Source organism: Emys orbicularis, chromosome 9 (genome assembly GCF_028017835.1).
Source record: "Emys orbicularis isolate rEmyOrb1 chromosome 9, rEmyOrb1.hap1, whole genome shotgun sequence".
Taxonomy (NCBI): Eukaryota; Metazoa; Chordata; order Testudines; family Emydidae; genus Emys; species Emys orbicularis.
Genome location: NC_088691.1, coordinates 17308345 through 17327569, shown reverse-complemented (window position 1 = coordinate 17327569; position 19225 = coordinate 17308345). Strand labels below are relative to the sequence as shown.

General features: G+C 41.3%; 1 protein-coding gene across 2 annotated transcripts in view; it reads right to left on the bottom strand.

Annotated features, from left to right (window-relative positions):
• GAB3 (GRB2 associated binding protein 3) overlaps positions 1 to 19225 on the bottom strand; it is a 117661-nt gene that overhangs the window by 53874 nt on the left and 44562 nt on the right. The window lies entirely within an intron of this gene.

Sequence of the window (19225 nt, the reverse complement as noted above, 5' to 3'; positions counted from 1 at the left end):
CAGAAAAAGCCACAAAGGTCTGTGCTGTGATGGTGATGGCGATGGCTGATACTAACAATGCTGCTCAACAAGAATGTAAAGAAAGGATTGACTTCCAGGATTTCGTTTATCAGAGGGGTAGCCGTGTTTGTCGCTTTTTACAGATCCAGACTAAGAGTCCTGTGGCACCTTATAGAGTTTTTAGGAAATTCTCACAGCTTGATTCATAGCAGAATAAAAAGATGACAGGTCGAATATATTTTCTAAACTATTTTGGGACCAAATCTGGATGGTCTTACTCACACCTTACTGCCTTCACTAGTACTACCTGCACAGTAAAGCGAGCAGGATTTGTCTCGGCATCCTGTTTCCCACTGAAAATTGCCTGGAGAAGGAAAGATTCATCCAAGTGACAAGGGGAAGATCTCTATAAATAACTCCTTTGGGAGGTGATCAAATCTGGAAATATTTGTGTTGTTCTGAGTTTTCTTCAGGAAGCTTCAACACTCTCCCTGTCGTAAATGACTAGGGTGTCCAGGGCGGATTTGTCCTGGAGATTATGCCAAAAAAAAAAAAATGCTGAAAAGAAGAACTAACATTCCCAACATATACACAAAGAAAGGAAGATGGAAATAGTAATATATCATCACTAGGCTCCAATCCAGCGAAGCACTTGAGCATGTGCTTACTGTTAAGCACCTGAGTAGTCCCACTGACTACAAATGGGACTCCCTCACATGCTGAAAAATTATGCAGACACGTAAGTGCTTTGCTGGACTGGGGGCAGAGTAGTCAACACCTTGAAGGACTGAGTCCTGTAGGAACTATCCAGTCTTACAGGGTGAAATCCTGGCTCCACTGAAGTCAATGGCAAAGCTCCCGCTGACTTCAATGGGTGCAGGATTTCATCCCTCGGGCCTGTAAAAGTGGGGTAGAAATCTCATGGGAAGAGGTCTTCAGATTCCTGCCACTTCATGCTTCAGGGCAGACTGGAAGGGAACACCCCTGATGAAATCCTGGCCAAACTCCAGTGGACTTCAGGATTTTACTCCATGTTTTGAACAATTCCAGTGCCAGTTGGAACTGAGAAGTGATGGGATGCATCCACTGAGGTCAATGGGAGCTTTTCCACTCACGTCAATAGGGCAGACTGTGTCTACACTTACTCTCAATGAATATTACCTAACTTCACAAATAGCCCTATAGATTTCAATGGGGCCACTTGTGGACTAAGATAGGAGTGGTTCTTGTGTTAATCTACAAATATTTGCCTCTTGGCCTCAGTTCAAGTTTTGGGAAAAGATTACTTTCCCATCTGAACTGGCTTGCACACCTATACAGCTGTATTGTCCATATCTGTCTATAGCTTTATAAATAGCTCTGGATGATGTCAATACATCAGTCTATAACATACAGAAGAGCACTCTGCATACATATAACACTGCATGCTATTTTCCAGAAGTATTTGTTTTAATTTTGATATGAATTCCTGTCAGCTGAATTTATGCCCCATTCTCTGAAGATTCTATCCCACAAGTTTACTGATAAGAGGGGTTGTGGAAATAGCAAACATTTGAGCCAATACTGGAAAAAGATACGGTGAGCTCTCTGGGAAGGCAGTAAGTTTTCATTTATGTGTGGACAGTGCCTGGCACATTGTGGGCACCACCAGGGCACAAGTGATAAATAAATAATTAACATTTTAAATGTGTAAATATGAGTATTTGCCCTGGAAACTTGATTCTACTAGTCATGCTGATCCAATCAGTGAATAGAAACACACCATGTGATTCGTGCATCCAATCAAAGCTAACCATCATAGCTCAAATTTCAGTAATTGAATACTTACAAAAACCTGACATTTGAACAACTTACAAATCAAGACTTATTTGTCAGAATTATTCACTCAATAATTCTAAGCCTGAACTCACTCAAGAAAATAGTTAGATGCTTGTAGGCAATTCACAAACAAAAACAAACAAGACAAAAGTGGTGACATTTGTTGAATAAATTATTTGCTCAGATTGTATATACATGTATATTACTGGTATGTATAATATTTTGCACATACATACACCACCCCCTGTCCACCCACCCACCCACACAGGAAGGGCCTGAACTCTGCACAACAGAGTTTGAATTTGGATCTGAACTCCATTTTAGGCCCATCCGTACTTTGTACATTGGCATTATTTGAAAAACACTGAAGATCAAGCAATAACAATAGGAACCTCTGAATAGTTGATATACACGAGACTGCTTAATTCAGAGTACAGTACTAGGATAATTACAAAGTTACCCTAAGGAATTTAAAAAGCTCATCTCCGTTGTTTTTATCTGGATTTTTACCACCTAAGATGTGGTTTTTTTCCTTTCTGTATCTGATTAGGAATAGTTCAGTTTTAAGAACTTATTTTTTCTCTTCTTTAAAAGCTACTCAATTATTCTTCCCTGATTTTACATTTCATAGGAGCTGGATTTCTGGACTTTTTTTCAGAATTACTTCTTGGCCTTATTTAGTTTGTGGAAACATGCTGATCATTCATCGGGCTGTCTAGGATAACGCATTGACATTTGTCTGCCTTTTTCATTTCAAAATACATAAATGTAATACAAAATAAAAACAAAAGTCTATATGCCACTTTTGAGTTTATGTAATTCATTTATTTTTAAGAATTCCTTGTGAGTTGTTGGTTGTGTGGTTTTTTATTTCTTTTCTTTTTTTCTTTTTTTGCATTATCTGGCTCCTGCAAACAAGCAGCATTCTGAGTGGAAATATAGTTTTAAAAATTCACATTTTCATTCCCTATATGAAAAAAAATCTACTTTCCTTTGAATTCTAACTACCATTTCTAGCTGCATCCTGCACATGGGTAAAGTTGGCTCAAGCATCTAAGCATTTATTACTTAACCTTCTCATGCTCATGAGATAAGCCCGTGTGAAGTTCCACGCTCTGGTGTGGAAAGGGAACACTGGATGTGAAATTCTACAGACAAGTGTTTTGTTTCTCAGTGTGTCGATTTCACCCTCTGCCTACCCTATACCAGCGCACATGTTAAAAGGGTAAATTGGAATTGGAACTTAGGGCCTGGACCAAAGCCCATGGAAGTCAATGGGAGTCTTTTTGTTGCCATCAGAGGACTTTGGAATGGATCAGACAGGACTGAGCACTTCACTTACACAAGTGGTTCACATACAGGCTAAGTCTTTTTAATATTGTTTGCTAATATTGGTGTGCATTATGTCTTTTAGTTAGACAATGTGTCACTGACTTGCATACTTTGCATAATATTGCTTTTAATTTATGGACTGTGACTTATCTAAGGTAGTGAAAAGTCATAAGACTAAATCAAATACTAACTAGGGTGTATTTGTTGTTTGTTTTAAATTACATTACTCTCAAACTTCCCTTGCTTAACCAAACGATGAAATCACGGTGCTCAAAACTATTAAATCATTTCCTCACCATCAGAATATAATAGGTCAGACATGGAAAACAATTAAAATTGGCACATTGCACACTGAACCTCGTTAGAACTGTGAATTATACATTTCCCTTTATATTTCTGATTCATACGTTACCCTCCTATCACAACACTATTGTGAGCTAACGTGTCCCTAAATCTATTTCCTTGGAATTCTCAGTTCTTCCCTTCATGGTCCGACTCTTCTAGGCACAGCAAAAATGCAATTGCCTAAACTACAGGCAGACAGGACTGTATTTTCAAACAGGTGCTTTCTCTTTGGGGTTACCTTATGCAATTTGTTAGGGGTTTTTAAGGCAGGCTTTTACCAGTGCAGCAGAAATAAAACTCCATGTAAAACTCTACAATTAATAAAACAATTTTTTTTGGGGGGGGGAAATGCTTTGGAAAGAAAAGTTCAGAGACTATAGCTTGATCTATTGGGAACAATGGGCAATTAAATGTGCTCAGCGATACCTTAAATATATGTAATGTGGGAGAGGAGTAATAGCTCCCTTTACATCATTTCACAAACTGTCACAATGCTAAATATTTGAAACAGGGCTAAATTCTCAGCTGGTATAAACAGGCATAATTCCTCGTAAAGTCAATGGAGCTAAGCTGATTTATACCCGTTTTGGATCGGGGGGTCTTAATCTTTTTAAAAACAGTTTTGCACCATTCTCAGTAATCAGCATCGATGACAAAAATATGTGTTTGTGGAATGGTTACTTGAGTTCACCTCCACGAAAGTGCTGATAACAAACCAACAGGGTTTTTCCACAATCATTTTCAGAACTGCAGCACTTATTTCTGCTTTTCTGTAACGTCTCTCTCACTATCTACTGCTTCATCTCCTCTCTGTCCCTTCCCCATCCCTTCTTTTGCTGAAGTCCCACAGTGCCATGGTTTTCACTTCCTGAAGTACATCCAGTGACTGAGGTCACAGATTAATTGTAAAGCCGCAAATCCCAGTTGGCGAAGCATTTTCTGGTCGCTTTGCATGCACCTTCTGGTTGGCTTGATCCTAGCCACCTATCTCCCACTGATCCTGTGTGTGCACCTGACTAGGGCTAGAGCAACGGTGATCACCTGGGGACAGAAATAGGGAGCAATGCTGAACATTTGGTGGACTGGGGTTTTTAATAGCGTTTATTATTTGTATTGCTGTGGCATGTCGACGCCAGGGCCCCATTGTGCTAGGCACTGTACAGAAATGGAACAGACAGTTCAGTGTTTTTCAGAGGTAAGTACAGGGAAGTGGGGTGTTGATACGGGGGCAGATTCTCTGACCTGCAGGATTCTCTGACCGGACTCTGTGCTGCAGGAGTTGTGTACAGGGAGCAGAAACTAATCCTAAACCCCTAGCTGAAGATACCCTCGTGCTGGAGAGACCTCAGCTGGTGTGATGCTGGCATAGCTAACTACTATGCAGCTTCTGGCACAGGGAGTAGGATGGGGCAAGCTTGGAAGCTGCTCTAACCTATACGCAGGGCTGGGAGCAGGCAGAGATTAAGGCAGCCATCACCAGCTACCTGTCAAAGCTGTTTACTGACAGAAAACTGGGTTCGTTTTTTTGCAGAAAGCATCTGCTTTTGTTGGTGACACTGATGTCCTAGAAGTATGTCTAAACCGGCGTTACCTTGAGTGTCTTATTCAAAGGGAACGTTAATGAGAGGGTTAGGGCCAAAGTGAAACATGAAAGGAAACATGTAGAGCCCCAGCCTAGTAAAGCATCAATGCCACTTCATGAAGGATGGGAGTGGGTAGAACAGGAAAGCTGACCCAAGAAGGAAAAAAGAGGGAGCAAAATGCAGGAGTCAGTGAGCATGTGGAGAGATGATTGGGTTCTTCAGAAGCACCGGAAGACCTTTTCCTTTTATTGGGTCAGTCAGAGAAGCCCATTCCCAAGGGGGTTCAAGGCTCATCAAGGTTAGGACGAGCTCTATGCATAGAGGAGACCCCTGCCCAGGGGAGTAAGGCACCAGAAGTTACTGCGATGGCTTCAGTCTTCCTGCTATACAGCTCTGTCCAGCTCCAAAGTCAGTGCTTCTGGGTCTTAATATCCCTCCCAACCCTCCCTTTCCGTCAGAGCACAATTGTGATCACAGAAACATGGCTGCTTTTCAAAATCAGATCCTCAGTCTTTCTGGTGGGTGGAGTAACCCCAACTCACATGGGGCAAAAGTAGGGAGAAGGCAGTTACTTAAACTGTATTCGATTTTTCTGGCATGACAGATCATTGAAACCTGCATCTTCATCTGGATTGTGAGGACATTAAAAAAATAATGTGATGTAATGTTGATGGATACTAAGGAATTACGGATAGTCTGAACGTAATGCCACCAGAATGTCATCCCATTAAAAAAATCCTACAGGCCAAGAAATCCAAGGAGCTTTAGAAACCACATTGCAATAGGAGGCTTTCCTTATGCAGAATGGCTTTGCTAGCATGCAGGGACTGAAGGGTAAAAACTAAGCAGGAGTCATGTTAAGAGAGCTGGACTACATATTGCTCTGAGAGGATGGGGATGTGGCTAGGAGCCAATATTAATTTGCTAGGCAAGAAAATATTAGAGTCCTGAGGGACAGTGGGCCTCATGGAGCTTGAAGAGAGCTGCTTTGGTAATTTGGCGGTTATATTTTCTTTTTCACTCTCCCAGGGCTGACTGACACAGCTTCCATAGTCCATTCTGAGCCCCGACTCACCTTCACTTCCTCTGGGAGCCTGTGACCCACTGGGAACTGGAGTCCAGGCATGTCAGGATGAGAGTGAGCAGAAGGCTGGCAGTCACCAGGACATGATTTCTTGCTACACGCTCCCCTCTGTTCTGCCCTGCAGTTGCTGCTGCGACTGCTAGGGCTGATATTGCTGGCAACACTGCAGCCTGGTGTTTTTTGACCTTTTACTCTTCCAGAGATAGAAATGGGATTTGTCTGAGGCTTGGAATAACTTCCTGTGATTGTGCTGGAGAGGGCTAGTCTGACTGGCTAGATAGCTATGTCTGTCGGGCCTGCTTAGGAAAGGAGAAAGCCTTTGCTGTGTGACTAACTGGAGAAAGATAGAAAAGATCCTGAAGAGGCCACATGTGTATTAGAATTGTGCAAGGACTCAGTTACCCCACCCTGCCGTGTTAGGGCAGCAGTGCTTTGCACTGTCATTGAGCCAATAATGTAGAACCACTGACAACTCTTAAAACTGACCTCTCGCCTGTATTTTTTATAGCTATTCCTCCGAGGCTAACTTAGACATCCTTTTTGGAGTAGCAAGGGGTATGTGTTTGTGCATGAGTGCATGTGAGAGAATGAGAAAGGAAAAAAATCGATCCTTTGGGATTCTAGGAGCATATAATTGTTGTATCACGCCCACACCAGCTCTCCCTAGTTCCCAACTATGGTCAGAGTAAGGCACTGACTCCGAATAGAAGCTAAGGATCAGGGGAGGCAGGGCTGCTCCATCTGCATCAAACATTTTACAGTGGGGCCTCTATTACTTCCCAGATTCATCCCACCCACTGGAGATCCCTCCAGCACAAATTTCAAGCAGAAGAGATTTGTGTATGGGTCTGGGAGTCGGCAACTCCTTTGTTGTCATTCTAGCTCTGACGCTGACTCCCTGTGTGGCCTGGAGAAAGTCACTTGAGCTCTCTGTGCCCAACTGTTACATCTGTAAAATAGGGCTACTCATATTTACCTGATGGGGGAAGATTAGTATCTGAACAGCACTATGAAAGTGCAAAGAGCCATATACCAGTGTTATTATTTGTATTACCATAGTGGTCAGGCATGGCCCAGAACCCCATTGTGTTAGGTGCTGTACAAACACAACAGGCACTCCCCAAAGAGTGTACCATCATAAGCATTGCACTACAAGTGCTAAGTATTATTAGCAAGAGTTCCTGTCCCTCTCACAGGGAGATTAGTGCCACAGTCACATATTCCAGCCTGGGAACCAGACCAAGCTCCCTCTGGAGCCCAGGGAACAGCTTTTACCTGACTGTCCAGCAGAGCAGCTGTTATCATGGTTTTGGTGTTTTTTTAAAGCATCATCTCTGATACTCTCAGCCATTTGCTGGCACAGTGAATGAGGAACCAAGTGGGGGACCAAATCTGGATGCTCACCTATTGGCAGGCAGAGTTGCTGGAAGCCCCTCGTGAAGTGAGGGAGCACATATTTTAAACAATGGCTTTTAAAGCAAAGTCTTAGGCTGTATTGTATCAGATAAATTAGTTTCTAATACTGTACTGATCAGCAGGCAAATGACTGTGTGCAAGTCATATGTGCTGGCGTTTTCCTCCGTGACTCACCCTGCAGACTGACTGATTCTGATATCCTCAATATAGACAGACCCTTAGTCACATTTGCCTCTGAATTTAACAATATAACTGTAGAGTTTTGCTCCTTGACACAAGAAGTCAGGCTTTTCCATCCAAAGCTCCTGGATAAATAAATAAATAAATTAAATAAATAAATTAATGGAGCTATCCTATCTCCTAGAACTGGAAGGGACCTTGAAAGGTCATCGAGCCCAGCCCCCTGCCTTCACTAGCAGGACCAAGTACTGATTTTGCCCCAGATCCCTAAGTGGCCCCCGCAAGGATTGAACTCACAACCCTGGGTTTAGCAGGCCAATGCTCAAACCACTGAGCTATCCCTCCCCCCACTAAAAACAACACAATCAACTATGGATATATGCACACGTCACCATTATGACATTTTGGGGTGATTCTTCTTCATCACTGGGACAGTCTCATGACTCATCGAGCAAATTCTGTTTCAGCAGCAGAAAGTAACACTGTCCTTTTACACCTGTTTTCAAGGGGATCTCAAAGCCCTGTGCGAACAACGGTCTAGAGGTTGGATACAGAGCAGATAGCCACCCCGGATACAAATATATATCACCACAAAGATTGTTGCTGGATCAGATGTTCACAGCAGTAAAATCCCCATACCAAGCTTATGTTAAATAACAAAATTATAGACTGTCACTCATATAGCATTGCAGTTTCAAAACAAACTGGATCTCTGCTACCGGAATAAAATGGATTAAAGCCTTAGCATTACACAAAGGTCCCAATCTTGCAAAGGTTTGGACAGATGCCCAATATGCACTGTGAGCAACCCCACTGAAGTCACTGGGGCCAAAGATAATCATCAAAAACGCATCTAAAACTGTTATTGAGGCTTTCACCATATTTTGGAGCAGGGTACACGGGAAACAATGTGGTTCCAAGACACTCTTCACCAAGTGCCATCCCTTTCAAATGCAGGTTTGTTCCAAACAGTATTATATAGTGTACAGTTCTAATAATGCAACACTGCTTCCTCCTATGCCCACCCTGTCTCCAGTGGATGAAAACAGCATGTATATGAAACATGTATTTGCAATTTAAAAAAAAAAAGTTAAAAGAAACCAAGTGAATCTTCATGCAAAGATTTTTACACTGCAAGCCTATTTACTTAAAACCACAAAAATCTTTTGCATGCATCAGTCTTTCTGAGCAGATTAAAACAAAAATAAGAAAAAAATTCACTGTAATAGGTTAGGGGGGAAAATCAGTTGCATCCTTTCCCTTTCCCCCTTCCAGATTTACAAACACACACACACACACACACACACACACACACACACACACACACACAAAATGTTTTCTGGGTAGATTTCCTTTTGGTACACACACACACACACATTTTCTGGGTAGATTTACTTTTGGTGCAACTGTATGTTTAGAAATAACAGCCAACGTTTTAAAAATTGACTAATGATTTTGGGGGCTTCTAGTTTTCAGACAAAAGCAGGCCCATTAAGGTGTCTCAAGCTGAGCACGCAAAACTAAGGAGTCACCCAAAATCACCAGTAACTTTTGAAAATGGAGGCCATTAGTTCCAATAATTCAACAATTATTTGCTTTTGTAATTTGATTTAATTCCAACTCTGGCCACAAAACGGGAAGCTATGCTAATCAAGTGCCACAGCATGTTGTGCTGTGGTACCTGTAGCGTCACGTTAACAACAACAAAACTCAAACACAACCTGCAAAATTTATAGAATGCACCACACAATGAGCATGTCAGAACCTACAAAAGGAAGTGTGAAGTTCACTGTGACCAATTTTGCTAGCTGAATCACAGAAAAAGCGATGTGAGAAAAGGGTTGTTTGGAGTACAGAATAAAACAAACATGAGTCTTTTGATCCTTAAACCTCAATAGAATTAATGCTATTTAAAAAATACGATCTTTAAATCTAAAGGGAAGAAATTCAGGATTCAACCACCCAGACAGAAATCTGAAGAGAAACGACTCCTCTTTGGTTGAAAGCAGTTTTCTGTGAGTACCAAAGAAGCCGTTTAGCCAGTACATTTGTCATCAAAATATAGACCTCAATCTCAGACAGTACTTAAGCATATGCTTAACATCAAGCACATGAGTAGTCAATCTTCAATGGCAATAGCCATGTGCATGTGCTTATATACCTGCTGGAATTGGGACATTAATGTGTCTGGGCCACAATTTGAGTTCTTTGCTCTGTTTTCATTGTTTGACGTCTGAGTGTTTGAGTAAAGATTGAGTGAGAATGTCCTAAGGATCTTAGGATTTGGTTCCAAGCAACTGAATTGCTCATATTTGACAGTTCTTCTTAATGTAGAGATAGGATAGGAAGGTTTTCTTTCTGAATGAATGAGCCTAACTCACCCTGGTTACATTAAACATGATCGAGCACTACTAAGGCAAATGAGAAAATCCTCTAAAGCAAATTCCAGGGGAAAACATGCACCAGATGGAAATGCATGTATGAGTGACTTACATATACTGAACTAAACCTTCATGTCCTTACTTAAGACTTGACTGGGAGTTTGAAAGGGTTGTCTAAAAATGATGGGCCCAATCAATTGCTCCTGTGGGAAGTAGACACCACCAGGGAGGAAAATTTCTGTGAGGGTCTCCTCACAGAGATTTCTCCCTAGATGCTCCATTGAGCGTTGGGGTGGGGTTTACCCATCCACAGGACAAGTCATGGATCCAGCCCCTGAGTACGTCTTGGAATCCACATGCATCCAAAGACGTCAGGGGAAGGAAGAGTATATGGATGTTTGCCCTCTAAGGACCTTGGGATGTGGCCTACAATATGCATTTCAAACTGGAGACAAATGTCCAAGGGGAAGGCTCTCGTCACTACTACACAATGCAATCTCTCTTCTGTCTCAAAGGCCACCAGGACTATGACTCATGCCCACAGCCATCATATTATTAACTTTATTCCAGCTAGTTATTTCTGGCATTGGGCAGCCAAAATATTTAGTGCTTCCAGTGTAACTATAGAAATGACAACAACAAACACCAGCAGACTGACCCTGGGTCAGGAGAAAAACAAGATCTGAAGACCTCTAATTTTTTGCCTATCGCGATGTAAACGAGAGGAAAGTGAATTTAAGCCTAGATAACAATGCTATAAATTTACCAGCTACCTGGAAGATGCTTACCAGAGTTAAGGAACATGAGAATACTGGTATTTCCGTATTAGATAAGGCATGGGCCCAGTCCAGCTACTACTGAAGTTAATGGCCATTCCTCAATGAGAGCAGGAGTGGGCATTTTTTGTACTGTGGACTGTATATGTGTTATGTATTGATAGCTGTCTCTCTCTCACATGCATGTTCTGGATAGTATGTGTGTTGGCCTTCAGTTTCTTAAGCCCTCTGAAAATTTCTGTCCAGTTTCCAGTCTCCCTTGAGTCATACAGGCTTCCACACACCATCTGTAGATGTCATAAGAAGTCAGTGCATAATCAGTTGCAAAAATAAACAGATCCCTGGATTCCAGGAAGGGAGCTCTTCCAGAGGGAGCCACTGTACTGAAAAGTTGATTTTTGATTCCAAAACATTCACTGACATTTCAGACCAAAACGTGTGATTTTGACGTGTCGTTCTGCTTTATGCCAATAGATCTCTACACTTCTTCTCCCTAAAAGGGTCACATTTAAAATGTTTCTATGGATTTGGGGGAGGCGAGGGGGGGTTGATTTATGATATTACAAAGAAAGCAGCTCAGGAGTCAAATACTTTCCAGATATGCAAGTCACAGACTATAGTGACATGGGAACCATAATAATAATCACACCAGCAGAACAAAAATGGTTTGAGCGTCAAGAGGTTTGAATTCCTACAAAATATAAATTACCAGCCTGATCTCCAGAGGTGCTGAGCGCTGCAGCTCCTCTGGTTCAAATAGAGTTGTGGGTGCCCGCCATCTCCTAATATAAGACTAATATACATATTATAAGTCAGAACTAATTAAGAAATTAAGCGTATGAAGGAACAATTCCAACTACTGTAAAATACTGAACTAACTACTCAGTGATCTTTTTGCTGCATTACACATTGTTACAGTGGTTCCTTACAGTAGCAATTCTGAAGTATAGCTCTACGAAAAATAAAATGGATGGTTATACAGTGGAGAGAGATTGTTGTGATCCATTAAGGCACAAGAGAATACTCCCAGCTGAGGGCACAGGACTCTCATAGTGGGGCATGGAGCAGTGACAGGCCCAAATGGAGCAGAGCTAATCCCATGAAGACTTCCAATTCACCAGCATGATAAATTCAATTCCATTTAGCAACATGTACAAAATAATTTGGGCCTCAAAGGTTTTGAGGACAAGAGGAAAATATAATGAAGTTGTATTTTCCTTCTGATTTTCATTGAAAAACATCAATGTAAAAGCTGCCTAGCGCCTCTAGACTAGAGCATGACTACCAGATGGAAAATCCATTTTACAAAGGATTTTGAGATTCGCAATAAAATACAAAATAAAAATGTTTCAAAACAAAAAGTTGTTTAAAAAAAAAAATCATTTCAAAAATTCATTTGACAGTGTCAAAAAATGTTTTTTCCTGGGTTTGTTCCAAAATGAAATTCCAGTGAAATCGACCCAGTCTGGCAAAGAACTTTGATTTCCAAAGAACTGCATATTCCGAAGAAACGTAGTTCTCTCAAGGTTTCTGTCAGTGACTGAGTCATGGGTGGTCTTGCCTAATGGTTGGAGCAACGGTTCGACCGAATAGAGCTGAATCCAGACGGGGCAGGGCCCTGGAGCGAAGCCAGAGGTCAGAGCCAGGATCAGAAAGCAAAGCCTAAGCTGAAGTCATAGTCAGAAGGCATAGCCAAGATCCAGAAGCCAAAGCATTAACTGGAATCAGATTCCGGACGGAGGCATAGCTGAGGGTCAGAGCTGGAAGTCAGAAGAACATAACGTAAGAATGGCCATACTGGGTCAGACCAAAGGTCCATCTGCCGACAGTGGCCAATTCCAGGTGCCCTGGAGGGAGTGAACCTAACAGGTAATCCTGCCATCCATCTTCACCCTCTGACAAACAGAGGCTAGGGACACCATTCCTTACCCATCCTGGCTAATAGCCATTAATGGACTTAATCTCCATGAATTTATCCAGTTCTCTTTTAAACCCTGTTATAGTCCTAGCCTTAGGGTAACCAGATGTCCCGATTTTATAGGGACAGTCCTGATATTTTTTTTTTTTTTTAAATATAGGCTCCTATTACCCCCAACCCCGTCCCGATTTTTCACACTTGCTGTCTGGTCACCCTACCTAGCCTTCACAACCTCCTCAGGTAAGGAGTTCCACAGGTTGACTGTGCGCTATGTGAAGAAGAACTTCACAGGTTCCACAGGTTGACTGTGCGCTGTGTGAAGTCAGAAGCCAGGACGGAGCAGGATGCTGGGACAGGGGCAGGGAGTGCCTGGAGCAGGAGCCAGGGACAGGACCAAGCACAGCTGCAGGCAAGGAGCACACTGAGCAGCCGGTGGATGGCAACTGCTGCTACTGAGTTTAAGTATCAGCCTGTTGACTCCTACAGCCAACCAGGTAGCTCAAACAATTAGACAACTTCTATGAAGGTCAGCTGCGCTCATTAGGTTAGGAAACTTCAGGCTGGCCTCACTGAATTCTGGGAGGTGGGTGGGCGTCTAAAGGCTCCTCCCCAGAACTTCAGGCTGGCCCCTGACAGATTCTCCAACTAGCTCTACTTAGGAGAGTAACTTTAAGACACTCATTGGAAAGTCTTGGCCAGAGGGACTGGCAAAGAAGGTGTTGGGCACTGAACAGTGTGTTGCCCAGCAACTTGTGAAAATGGCCCTTAAAGGAACATTGTCACTTCTGTCTGAAATTTTGTTGTAAATAACTGTTACCTGTAACAACCCCACTGGCGGTAACTGAATGAAAAGAGCGAAAAATCATTTTTCTCTCTTTTTGAGTTTGTTTGCTTAATGTATTGGACAGAACTTTACGCAAAGCCCATTGCCCTGCTTCCCCTGCATAGTCAGTTTCCCTGTTTGTTTGGATGTATCACACAGCAACGGGGGTGAGAACAACATTTAAAAAAAACAATAGGAAATGTCTTTGTAAAACCAAGAGTGGCAGGGGAACTCAGGGATGGTCAAAGTACCTGAAACTACCCTCACTTCAGTTTTCTAAATTAACTAGATTTTAGGTTGATGGTGTTCCTTTAAAGAACAAAGCCCTGATGGTGCTTTGAATAACAAATTATTTATGTTTTATAGTGAAATCGGCACTTTTCTTATTGTCCTATTTCCAGAGCCATAACTCATTTTCATACGATCGCTAATAGCAGCTCTCTTTCCGGCAAAAACAACAACAGAACTACAAAAACTTCTCCCCTCACCCTATTTTTTTAAGGTAAAAGCCAATCCCCAACCGCAAAGGCACGAGAGATTTATCTGAAAGGAAAGGTCGTACTCAGAAAGCACAGGCTGCTTTCCTTTTTTTAGGCTTCATGACTTATTTGTTTAAACCACAGAGAAACATTTGCAGGTTACCCATTTCTGGGCAGATGGAAAAAATAAAAATTAAAAAAAAAAAGGCAAGAGCAAATATCACCCAACTGTTTACTTTCACGGTTAATTTTAACCTATGCACCACTTTAGTAAAGAGCCACCAGTAGAAAATAACATTTTGTAAAGCTGTACAGTTATCACAAGATTCCTTTTCAGAGCAATGTGGAAAGAAACAACAGAGCTCCAATTATTAGCTCTTTTTTATTTTAACTTACATCCCACACTGGATACAAATTTAGATGTCAACGCTGAATTCCTCCTACTCTTCTCCTTCGCGTATGACTTTTTCCAGTGAAGTGGTTTCTGAGAGTATGTGTTAAGGATACTGTGTAAAAAATAAAAGATATTGTGTGCAACACACAAAAAGGGATCAGATGAAGAGCTGGACTCACATGTGGCTGTTAAGTGCTTAACTAGAATGGAAGGGAGCACAATATAAAGCAAATATCAATTACTAATGAAAATAATTGAAATAGTATATATCTAATTTGCCATATTAGCCAGAGATAAGTGGGTTTTTAAAAATTAAATAGTAATGTTAAGGAACCCAACCAATGGATGGGAATATAACTGAGGTAATGATCATATAGAGGACTCTGATGGCTTCAAGATGTTTTCAATAGAGTCTAAAGGATAGGAAACACACCAATGACCTTACAGTGAAAAAAGATAAGCAGAATACAATTTAGAGGGAAGACTGGGAAGGGAGAACTGGTACCATATTTGAAAATAAATTCATAGCAAAATTTCCATGGACTGCAATAGGGCCAAGCTTTTGCCCTATTACAGTTAACCAAGGGAAAAGCAAGAATAAGGAACGTACAAACAGCAGATCTTCTATGCAAAGGAAGGATCAGCAAGACCATGCAACGCCTCAAAGAATGAATTATGAAATTACTTTGGTGGGTTCGCTTTACAGAGAGCCAATGACGTCTCTTAAAATTGGAAGGAAATTTAAGAAATACTTAAAGCCAAGTGAAATGTTTGCAGCAAAACTTATAACTAAGTAAACGGTGTCTTGTAGGGGGGTTTCAATTCAAGCACAAGAACCAGTCAAGAAACCGTGGGCCACTTATGGCTTTGCACCAAAAAAATGTGTGAAATTTGTGGTTTCAAATCATTTCAATACACAACTAGGTAAAACTCAGCAGTAGTTTTGCTTTGAGTTTAAGCCAGAAACTCAGAGGGCTGTGAAGCTCACACAGTGTGGAATTGAAGGAAATATTCACAGAGACACCCTGTATAAACTAAATCATTCTGTTTGGTGGAGTGCTCCGCGTAATATGGGCAGGTACTCTGGCTGGTGCACAGAGAAGGACCTGTAAGGAGAGAACTGTTGTTTTTATTTATATATTATCAACAGCATGCTACCTAGGGTGACCAGACAGCAAGTGTGAAAAATCGGGACGGGGTGGGGGTAGTAGAAGTATATATAAGAAAAAGACCCAAAAATCGGGACTGTCCCTATAAAATCAGAACATCTGGTCACCCTAATGCTATCTGCTTTAGAGAAAGGTCGGGGGAGGGGGGAGGGATAGTGCAGTGGTTTGAGCATTGGCCTGCTAAACCCCAGATTGTGAGTTCAATCCTTGAGGGGGCTATTTAGGGAACTGGGGTAAAAATCTGTCTGGGGATGGGTCCTGCTTTGAGCAGCGGGTTGGACTAAATGACCTCCTGAGGTCCCTTCCAACCCTGATATTGTATGATGAGAAGGACCCTGCTGTAAAGAGCTTAAAATCTAAACAGATGACACACAAATGAAAACTTAGGATGGAATAGAACAGTATGATTCAGCTTTAGATGTCAATACCACATCAGCTGTACTTTCCAGATGCTTAAAAAAGAGAAAAAGCAAACAAGATTACTAACAACAATTCCACTACCACACCTAACTTTTGTTGTGTAAGGCTTAGTCTACACTATAGCCTATGTCGGCAAAATTTATGACGCTCAGGGCTGTGAATATTCCAACTGTGACGGGACCTCCGGGGTGCAGCCTGGGACCGTGGGACTGCTGTGCCCCCTTAACTCTCTCCAGTCTGGGCAGGCTCTCACAATGCCTTGCTAGTGACCAGCAGCAACCCCTCCAGGTACTGTGATCACTCAGCACAACCACATGCGGAGCCCCACACCCAGCTAGATTGCCTGAATGCTCCCAGAGCCACTCATTAATCACACAGAGAAAGGCACCAGAGCCAAATCTCCCCCAGCTCCCAGAACCATAACTCAGGAACATACCGTCTTGCGCTGCTCAAGATGGGCAATGCAAATTTATTAATTGGTTCACCACTTCATCAATGAAAAGTGGATATACACCACTTTAAAACCTGAGCAGTTTTGCCATGCACTTCATACAAACTCACTGGTAAAGATAAACAGTTAAACAAATTTATTGACTACAAAAGATAGATTTTAAGTGATATTAAGTGAAAGGTAAAAAGTCAGAATTAGTTACCAAAATGAAATAAAATATAAGAACGCCGTCTAAACTCTCAACCCTAGCAGACTGGGCAACATCTAAATTAAGCAGTTTTTCTCACCCCACTGGATAGTGCAGTTCATAGTACACAGATTTCACCCTTGAAATCTGGGCCAGTCTCCTCTGCTGGAGTCTTAAATCTTCTCAGTGTCCTTGTTGCTTGCAGCACAGGTGGGGGCAGGAGAAAGTCCCAGCATGTGGCCGCTGTATCTCTTTTATACCCTCAGTCCCATGTGCTTGGGGAGCACAAGTCCAGGCATGTCCGGGGCCATTGCTGAGTCTCCAGGCAAGGCTGAGCAATTCCCCTGGTGTGCCCTCATGCAGTCATTGAATTATAGCTACTTTGCTGGACAATGGTTGTTGGTGGGTTGATTGACACCCCGCCCGGGTGTTGGTTACTTTCCTTGCTGTTGCCTCTGGGGAGCTAATAGCTGGCTGATTCCCCAAGTTACAGCATGTTTTAGTGACAACCATACAACACATTTCTCATAACTTCATATGCATTAATGATATATATATACGGATAGAGAAATGACTTTCAGCAGATCATAACCTTTCCCCTGATACATATAAAGCATGCCTTGTAAGGTAAGATCACGATTATATAAAAATGAGGAATATGGGGGTTACAGGACGCTCCCCCAAGGTATAGAATGTCACACCAACCCCCCCCTCCCCGCCCCCGAGTGACATAAGTTATACAGATATAAGCGTTCGTGTGCACAGCGCTGGGAGAGCTTCTCCCGCCGACACAGCTTATGCTGCTCGCAGAGGTGGTTTTTGTATGCCAGCGGGAGAGCTCTCTCCAGTCAGCATAAACTCAGAGTGTCTTCACCACACGTGCTGCAGTAACGCAGCTGCATCGGCACATCTGCACCGCTGCAGCATGGTACATATAGACATGGCCTTAAACGGAACAGTCATACGGGGTGGAGTGATTTAAATCAAAATGATTTAACTCGCTGATTTTAATAATGATTTAAATCAGCAAGCAGGAAACTTTCGTTTAACTTATTGATTTTCATCTTGGTTGGCATTTGTACTTTTTTTTCCTAAAGAAAGGTTGATTCTCATTAGTTGGTATAATTTCATACTTCTTTTTACTAATCAGGAGGAAATATCTATACATATTTATTTATGCAATTATATAGCTAACATATATTTATTCAGATTGTTCATTTTTATTTTTATTATGTTAGAAAATGGTGAATGACACATTTCTTATTTATTAGATGATTAATTTTTAACTCGTGATTTGTGTAAAGCTGCATTGGGATGGAAACTAGAATTCAATTAAAAATGAATAAAACCAGGATTTTAAAATCGATTCAATAAAACCACCTCAAATGTGCTGGACACATAAGAAAAAAGTATGTTTATCAATGCCTGTTTTGCATTTAAAACTAACTGATTTATTAAACAAAAGAAGTATTATCAGTAGCTAATTAATGGAACATTGTTTCTGGTCACCATATCCTTCAAGATTTTAAAAGTAGTAGGTCACATCTTTTCTCAACTCATTTTTATTCATAGATTGGAAGAAGAAAATTAACTTTCCTGCTTTTTTAACTCCCACTCGGTTTCTCAACTTTGAATGAACTAATCATTGCACTGAACTAGTTCAATAAACTGAAATTAAGAAAATATTCTCTGCACCTGCAGAAGAGGCTACTGCTGTCAAAAGTGGTTTAACACTTTAACAAACTCTAGTTCCAGATGCTTAGCCAGTGGCTTCCACAAGCTTAGTGGTTTAAACTTCAGCAGCAGATATGTACTGAATGATATTTTTTACTTAATTTAAATTATTTTAACTGATGTAGTATAAGGTTAGTCCAGAACATTGTAACAGCCTATGTCAATTTTACTTTAAAATAGATTTATTAAAAAAAGAAAAATGAATTAAAATAAAAAAAGTATTTTTTTAAAAAATAACTGATTTCTCTCCATCTTGAGTTATAGTGCCATTAAACAACTTTTATGTCAGTGGAAGGGGTTAGCAGACATTTTTCAAAAATCCTTGTTTGTCAGCATTGATTTGAATATATCTTTGAAATCCAGATTTGAACTTTATTATGGGACTGAGCTGGCCTCAGACGGAACTGCAGGGAGAACAAATCTGAATGCCATTGGCAGAACAGTGATCGTTCAAAGTATAACACCTAAAAATAAATGCCAAGAGGAACATATATTCAGGCCATGTTCCTTATATTTTGTATATGAGTCAGTTTACATTTGAAAATGGTTTGGGGGCAAACAGTAGCATATGTAGCATATTTAGATTGGCTTGAACACAAATGAGCATGAAGATGGAGAAATATTCTGCCTCCGTGTGGCAATCACAGATTCATCTTCACTAACGAAGAAGTACAGTAGTGACCCTACAATGTCATGGCTCTTAAGACCTTAATATCCCCTTTCATGGTAAAAAGC